Genomic DNA, 8,895 nt, shown 5'->3' on the forward strand with positions numbered 1-8,895 from the left:
TCTATTCATTTCTAGAAATTCTTTGTTTTATTTATTTCAGGCCCCCACCAATATCCCTTCCTAAGAAATATGAGAAAGCATTGAAGGAAAGAGAAAGGTGAGCTCTTTTTGTTTGCAAGTGTTTTGCAACTTTATAACTAGTTACGTTTTCTCCTTTCCCAGCCCGCCCTTACCTCGCATGTTCATGTTTAATGTCCATTCATTTCTTACGTTTATATTCTTCAAAGGGCGATAAACAACTGGTATCAATTGGTAAAAACATCATCGTTGAGTAAAGAACAAAGAAGGCAACTACAGAAAGACGTACAAGGCAGATTTCAGGTAACAACACTGCTGAGGGCGAACGCCAAATGTGATTGGCTACGCGACCTTGTCCTGTCTCGGTTTTATTATGTGTTTTCTGTAAGTGTCAACCCAAATTGTCAAAAGGCAATTTACATGAACAGTTGTGTTCATAACCCCGTCGCCTAACCTTTTTTTTTTTTGCTTGAATAAATTTAACACCCGTTGATGTTATGAGCTTCGTTTCCAAACTTCTAAGTGAACCATAACTGCTGTCTTAGATGTTAAATACCTTTCCTGAACTATAGAATTTGACTTTACACAGGTATGGCTAGCAGAGAGTGGGCATGCCACACAGCTGAATGGTCTTGTACCATCGCACACCAGCCAAGCTCAGAAATAAGCACCAACAGTTTTGACCAATCAACCTGGGTCATGCCTATGAAGCCGGGCAGAGAGGTTCTCGCAAATTTGCAGGGTCTAGGATGGCATCGGTATTAAGCGAATCATTTAGTGTTACTTACTGATGCCTTGTGTGACCTACTCTCTCAAGCATAGTGTACATTAAGGAGGAACGAATTGTGGAGACAAAATGTTAATGGAATCAGCCAATAAATGGAGCACTGTTGGGATCGATTCTCGGATTCAATGCCACCATGTATGTGTTGATTTTCAAACTGTCATCATAAACCAACATTAAATTTGACTGATTTGTGCAGCACTCATGATGGGCAAAGGAACTTATAGTTATAGTTAAAGTAATTATTATTGTTGCTATTGACAACCAAAAAGTAAATATATTTTGTTTAGAAATCAGGGTGTTATGTTGTTCCTTGTCTGTTTTCAGAACTAGGATTACTCTTCTGCTCATTTAACCTAATGACATCAACACTGCCTCGACAGTCTGATTTTCAAACTCCACAAGAGGATTACCGAGTTGACGCTTTTGACGTAGGAGGACGCACGCTTTTTTATCAGTTTAGTTTGGGTGTTGAATGTGGCATCCTTTGCAAAGTGGCTTTTAAAGGGACGCCAGAATAGCCGTCCCACAGTTTAACTTTCTTGTTTGCTAGGGGCATTCTCGAGAGGAAGAAAAGTGGTGCGCAGTCACACGCATATAAACCCTTCGCCCTCAATCATGTCTATTTGGCGTTCTAAAACACTTCCTTTGCATTTAGGACTGTCGTAACCAGCACTGAATTAAGAGACCCCATGGTCGGGGGGGGGGGGGGGGGGGGGGGGGGATCTTAGTATCCTGTAAACCCATTAATTTTTGGCCTAAATATCCCTTATCCCGTTAATTCCTGTGGTTTGTATCCCTATAATGCCATCTTCTGCTGATGACGTCCTTGTGCGAAAATGTTTGGGTACTCGATAATGTAAAACATTTTTCATGGGTGTTTTCGTCTCTTGGGAGAGGCCGACATTGGGTAGATATTGCGAATATTTGATGGAAAATACAAAAAACGCATTTTAAGTATCGTTTTCACTTTTTGTGCCTTCTATAGTGACCAACGAAACATTTTATTGTTTTAAAAAATGACAAGTTTGATGCTCTGTATCTCGGAATCTGTTCTTTAAATATCCTGTATCCTGTGTCCTTATAATTACTTTGTTCGAAGGACAAAGTATAGTTTTCAACTCCGTTTTTGGACTTTATACTTTTTGTTATTTTAATTTTTTTCGGGTCGCGCTCTGGCTTCGCATGCATAAGAGGGAAACAGTTAGTTTTTGTTTTCCTGAGAGTCATGGCCCCAGTTGTTCAAACGATGTATAGCGCTATCCGCTGGATAAATCACTATCCAGTGGATAACTCAATTGGTTTTGCTAGTGTTTACCCGCTGGATAGTGATTTATCCGGTGGGATAGCGTTATTCATTGTTTGAACAACTGGGGCCTAATGTTTCCCGAGGCGAAGTCGAGGGAAACATCATTATTCGAGGGAAAACAAAACTAACTACTTTCCCGAGGGACCATACATTAAGTGCTTTGTTATGTACTTAGACTTTTCCTTCAACAATCGCAGCAAAACATCCGGAGCGAGCTTCCGGAGCGGGCAACAACTGCGGAATTGTATCCCGGTCGGGATACATTTGAATTTGATCAGGGGTATGTGACCAAGAATCAACCAATCAGAGTGCTCGTTTTGTTAAGTGAAAGTCTAGGTATATAACAATGTCACTTATTTAGCTGAAAAAGCAAAGTGAACATACCATAACACCAACCCCAGTATGGCCATCACGTAACGCATGCGAACAACTATTTCTCTCCTTGCTTGTTATGCTCTGTGACTCCTTTAGCTAACGGTTCTCGTAACGGCGAATAAACCAATCTCATTTCCAAAAACCGGGAAAAAAAGAAGAGTTGTTTTATTAATTTTTAATTCTAAATATTGGAATATTTAATATACTATTTAAGACATTTTATTTGGCGAAGTTTGCCCAAAAACGAACTCATCAAGAGGGCTCACTTCGAAGTAACATTAAATAGTTAGTCAAAGCGGCATCAAAAACAGACAAAAAGAACATTTAAGCAAAGCTAACAGATGGAAAATACACACTTAAGTCCTTTTATGAAATCTCTTCTAATCGGATATGAAAGACTGGACATGAAAAAAATAAATTTTGATTCGGAGAAAGTAACTGTGATCCTAACAGAAAAACTGATACAATTTCTGCTTTGGACATAGAAGACCACCTGTCGGCAAATATGCGAGCAGCAGAGGAGAGCAAATTAATTCTAGGGGCAGAATAAAGTGGACATTCAAGAAAGAAAAATGCTTAACTGACTCATTGTAAAAAACACACAAAGACACGCAGGGCTTTCTTTGCAACCTATTTTAAAAAGACAATAGTTACGCGCGCAGGTGTAAGAGTAAACGAGTATGGAAAATTGCATTAAATCTATCAATAGCAAAATCAAAAGTAGCGTTATAAACTAGGTACATTAAAAAAGGAGAGTAAAGCTTTCTTAAAAGAACCAATGAATTCGAGACAACGGATGTCAAAACTGATGTCATTCCACAAGGTAGCAGTTGAAGGAATAAAGGATCCTTTTAAACGCTCAGTGCGGCTTGCAAAAACAGAGTAATCTGATGCCGTACGCAAAAAGTAATTTGTTCTTTCACTAACTAGTAGAGGTAATAAATCAACTAAATAACTAGGGCAAAGATTACTAACGATCTTAAAATATGACAGCAATTTGTGAATGGCTCTTTTTAGTTTTGAGATCTTCCCACCCAATTTCTTGCATAAGACGATGCCTACTGGTCCCTTTCATGGCCCCAGTTACAATTTTTGCTGCCTCATATTGCACATGTTCGGGGAGATCTCTCTCACTTTCCGTGCATCCATCCCATAATACATCAGCGTATTCCATTAGAGGACGCACCAAAGATTTGTACAATTTTTCTTAAAGTAGTCCTGTCAACCTTGTACCTAATACCTTTTAGGATATTAAGCCTTTTAGAAGCTTTCTCATAAATCTTAAAGATGTGGGCTCTCCAAGAAAGGTTGTTGCAAAGAACTACACCGAGATGGGTATGTTGTGCAACTTCAATAATTTTGTTATCACCGTAAAAGGTCTAAAAGAAATCAGGGTGAGGTGGCTTATTCGTTTAGCTGAGAAGGTCATACACTCAGTCTTCGAGGGATTAATAGTAACAACCCATTTCCGAGCCCAGTCTTCGATCTCATCTACAATATCAAAAAGGGAGGTGTCATCGGCATACAAAAGGCAATCGGATTTAAGATACAGTCGAAGCTCTCGTACACGACCACCCAGGGAATTCGAAAAAGTGATCGCTACTAGAGCTGGTCGCTTACGAGAATGGGCTCTCGCCAGCGAAAGTCTCTAGGACTTGTAAATTTTTATTGATGGTACAGAAGATAAACTGAACTTCTTTATTTTCATTCAAATCTGCCAAAAATACCCTTACAAAACATTCCCAGCCAAAACATTCAAAGGCCTCCTTGAAGAGCGGGGGGCTACCCTTGGCAGTCGGCTCTTAAAACAAAAATCCAAAACCCAGCGAGAACATTTTATACCATTCAGTGGCAAAAACATACAACCCAGCAGTTTCAAATCTTCGAGCAATACTGCCGCCCAACTCGAGTTTTATTGAAAACCAGCCATTGCTGGCAAAAATATTCAAGAAACCTCCTGACAGATCATACAAGAGGGCTAAATCACTCAAGCACATGCTCGTTAATGCAAGGTGGTTTCATAATTATCCGTGACCACAAACTCACAAAAGGGAGACCGTGCAGGTCTGTCACATTCTTTCAAATTCAGCAGGTGCAGTGGGTTGAGTTTTTGTTAAAGTGTTGACAGACATACATGAGACTCTGAGTGGTCGCTTACGAGAGCTTAAAAACAATGGGAAAGTCCATTTGGGTTATACCAAAGGTAGTCGTGCTACGGGAACGGTCGCTTAAGAAAGCTTTCAATTAGAGAGTGGGCTTTTACAATCGTCTGAGACGTTAAAGTCGTCTCAAGACGACTTTAACGTCTAGTATAAAAACGAGAAATAAGACAGACGCATTTAACGTCTGACGACTTTAACGTCTTGTTTTAAGTGCGTCGTTGAGACGCACTAACAGACGACTTTAAACGTCTCAGACGTTAAATGCGTTTAGTATAAAAACGGGACGCCCTAACTTGGACGCATTTAGCCCTGAGTCCTTTGTTAATCTGCACTTCGTTCCTTCCTTGCTCTCTTGGTCGACAAGACAAACAAGCCATGCGCCGAGCTTAAATCTAGTTCCTCGTCCATCGGCAGAAAATGCTGATTTCTAGACTGATTTCTGTCACAAAAAAATATTTGCATCTGTCCTTCCAGGCGACGTCGAGACATAAATTTGAGAAGCTGCAATTCCGCCACGTTTATTTGCTCATATATTCGCGAGTTAACGTTTATTTGGTGCCGATTTTGCTCGTGCTCAGTGCTTTCCGATAATAGAACCTAGTAATTTTTTTTTAGAAAAATCTTGTTTTGTCCGTTTGTTTGTCTACTTTTATGCGTCGTCCCGTTTTTATACCAAAACAATGGAATATGAAAATGAGTTTTGCGTGACCAGTTCTACCAAGAAATGGTCACTCATATCCCGGAAATTGCTTCTATTATTAGCCCTTGCATACAAAATACCTGGGCGGGCATAAACTATCCAAACAACACTTTCAGTTTTCAAAGAATCTCGTGACCTCCCATTCGAATAATCCTCTCGAGGTTTGTTAGACCTTTTAGAACTACTGAAACAGAATTCGGCAAAACTGAGCACCAAAATGGCATTTAGAGGAGAAGAACCCACTCCCAAGAGATTACGGACAGAGATTGGTTCTGGAGACCGTTTTATCAAACTTAACATGGCCAACTATGATCGAAGAGTTCAAGATTACTCAGACGAAGACCTCGTCAAAATCTTTGAAATCGGTCTCAAAATCAAGGAATCTGTCGTCTTGAGTGTCAACCCGAAGATCGTTGAAGATGCTCTCAATACTGAAATGCAGCTCGTTCACGATAGTGTGGCAAGAATGGAAAAACAATTGAATGATGGGGTGAGACGAGTGAAAGAGGAGGTCTCTGAAGAAGTTAAAATCCAATTTGGCAGGTTTACAGTAGACGTCGTTGATTTGAAGAAGGAAGTGTCCAACCATATCACAGACATAGCACGTAATTTGACAAATAGAGTTGACACTGTTGCTGAGAAGGTGCAGCCCCTGGGGGTGCTTAACTCCAGTATTGGCGCTTCGGTTGTAGAAATCAAAACACAGCTACAAAAGGACCTAACAGGGTCAGAATCAAGACTAACTGAAAAGTTGGACGAATGCAAAGGGAAAGTGGATTCCATATCCAAGAGTTTGGAGAAACCAAGTAACAAAGGTTTTCGGGCTGAAAGAAACGTCAAACAAATCTTAGAAAGACACCTCCAACATTTGAATTACACCTTCAAGGATACAGCAAAAACTCCAGGAAAGGCAGACATCGAGGTTGAAACTCCAAAAGGTCACAAGATTATGATCGAGATAAAGGCAAGGCAAAGCGCTGTACCCAAAGATGAGATAGAGGACGTTTGAAGAAACCCTTTCGAGATCGCTCTGATTTCAAGGTGGGAATCTTGCTGTCCATGACCAGTGGGTGTCCGCCAGAAGGTCTCAGGAAGGGTGGTTGGAAGTTATTTTTAAACGAAACCAAAAAGCAATATCAAATCTACGTCCACAAATGCTTACAGCACGAATAATCTAAGAAAATCTGGATTGTTTGAGAGCGTGGTAATGGCTGCGGGCAAGCTGAGCAACGTGGAGTTAGAGTTGGGCGACAAGGAGATTGAGGGGGCTAAAAGAGACTTACAAGAAATTTAAGGATGTCGATATGAGCATAAAACACGAAGTGTAAAGATGCGTCGTAGTAGCCACCTGAAAAATTCAGTTAAAATGCTGGTAAGACAGTATTGAACGCAATTCTTAAAGTTCTTGATCAAACGAAGGCAAGGACATTTGCAAACTGTTACACTCTAAAGACCTGTACTTCAGCACAAAGTAGGTTACGCTGTTTTTAAACGTAAATTCCATCACCTACAACAAGGAATTGCAAAATTTGATCTAGACGTGGGGCCCAAAGGATTTCTGTACTTGAACAAAATGCTGTAATTTGATTAAAAAAAAGCAACACCAGTGTTTACCCTGGTTTTTGCCAGAGGTTTTTTCTGCTTAGAGTCAACGGGAATACCGAGCGTTCATTGCGAGAAACAAAGCGGTCGAGCACAAAACCTATTAGGCAGTTGTGAGAACCTCATCTTCCATGCCCCGTTTGATTGACATCGCACATAACCTACCAAATCAGCACTCTATTCGTGTCAACCAATTTGTAGACATTGATTCGTCCTTATTATTCCACTGCGATGTCAAATTAAAAAATTCGAAATTTTCTATATAAACTTTCGATGTCGAATATGAGCAAAGTAAAAACTCAAATTTGAAATTTGAAATGCCAAAAGTTGCTATGTTGAATTTTGGCGGACATATACAAAAAACAATAACAAAAATGTAGAACTCACTGAACATTTTTCCTGCCTTCCAGGAACTTTGAAAGCGTTTTCGATTATGGCCACAGTGGGCACGAGAAACCAAATCCAGAGTAAACCAATCACCGAATACTCGTGCTAGTGAGCTAACAAGACTCCTTGAACCACATCGAATTGCTAGGTCCAAAATCTTGACTCTGGCGATATGAAACGTGAGATGCCATAGTTGACCGGCCTTCTCAAAGAAACTCAACCGGGCCTGTACCAGAGGTTATCCTCGCCTTTTTCTGTCGCTCTCGAGAGAGAAAAAACCTCTGGCAGCCAGGGTAACTCAGTGTTGAAATCAGTGGACCAATTCCGGCAAACCTAATAAAGCACGTTCAGCCTTACCCGATTCAATGTTTATAATAAGTTACCTTCAATTGGTAACCAGTTTATTGAAGCCAGCTGAACCGGAGCAAGTTTTGGCCGAGTGTTGTAAACAAATAAAAATGTTTGTCATCGTAACTGATGCCTTGGGCAGTTTGTAACAGCTTTTGTTTATTCTATGACAACTTCACACTTGTGGTGGCTCAATCAAGGGCGATTGTTCATGGTAAGCCTCCCATAATTCAGAGTTTTCAGATCGATTTCTTCCCGTATGTCCGGATTCTGAGGGATTGACCTGATTGGAAGGTAAAAAGCACGTCAGTGATTTGGGATTCAGAATGATAAAGGCTAAGCCATTTTATTTATGAAAATTTTTGCAGAATAATCACTGTCAGGGCGTTTCGCTCTTTTTCATTTGAATACATGCTGTTAATGAATCTCGAAATGAACCTGGGCCCGGTTGTTTCAAAAGCCGATTAACGCTAATCCCAGATTTAAAAAAAATAAGCAAGGAGTTTATTTTCTCTACTCCTAAATGCTGTTCAACGCTGATATTCGGCAAAACTTTACGTTAGAAGAAGTCAAATCTTAAAAAACAAAAAATAAGCAAAGAAAACTTTCACCAAAAAGTTGAAAACATGAAACAAAAGTTTACGCTAATCGTGGATTAAGTTAATCGGCTTTCGAACAACCGGGCCCTGGGGCTTAAGGTTGCTTTGCGCCATGTGACATTAAGTCTTCAGCCCCTCAGTAACTTTTCCTTTAGTTAAGCTTGACTGCAACCAAGTTGACAATCAGACATAGTTTGATGCTACTCTGGTATGCAGAATGGCAATTCAAGACCAAGAGTCGAGACTCTGAACAAAGGGTCCATTCCTCCTCCTTCTCGGGAGCGAGGCTTTCGGCACACATGGAGCACGTGCTGTTTTCACCTGAGCGGCACGTTAGCCAGGTTTATTTATCATCTCAATTATTTTTAATTTCGTTAAGAATAAGACTTTCTCAAATCAGTGACACAAGCATTTTTTTTCAAAAGTGATTGCTCTTTTTTCAGGTACATACTTGATTTATATTTTTTTTGTATTTTTCGCCCCATTTCGGGTGACTTTGTCGCCAGAAGAATCACGAAAGTATTTTCACTGTGTGCTAAGTAATTTTACGGGAGCCTGGAGACAAGTGTTGTTTTCATTGATATCAAATGACTGGGTCGTGTGGAAAGGAA

General features: G+C 40.2%; 1 pseudogene; it reads left to right on the forward strand.

Annotated features, from left to right (window-relative positions):
• Positions 1 to 1,095, forward strand: part of LOC138044993 (TBCC domain-containing protein 1-like) — a 15,572-nt pseudogene extending 14,477 nt beyond the window's left edge.
• The last annotated feature ends 7,800 nt before the right edge of the window (positions 1,096 to 8,895 follow it).

The sequence above is a fragment of the Montipora capricornis genome, chromosome 4 (assembly GCF_036669925.1).
Source record: "Montipora capricornis isolate CH-2021 chromosome 4, ASM3666992v2, whole genome shotgun sequence".
Lineage (NCBI taxonomy): Eukaryota > Metazoa > Cnidaria > Anthozoa > Scleractinia > Acroporidae > Montipora > Montipora capricornis.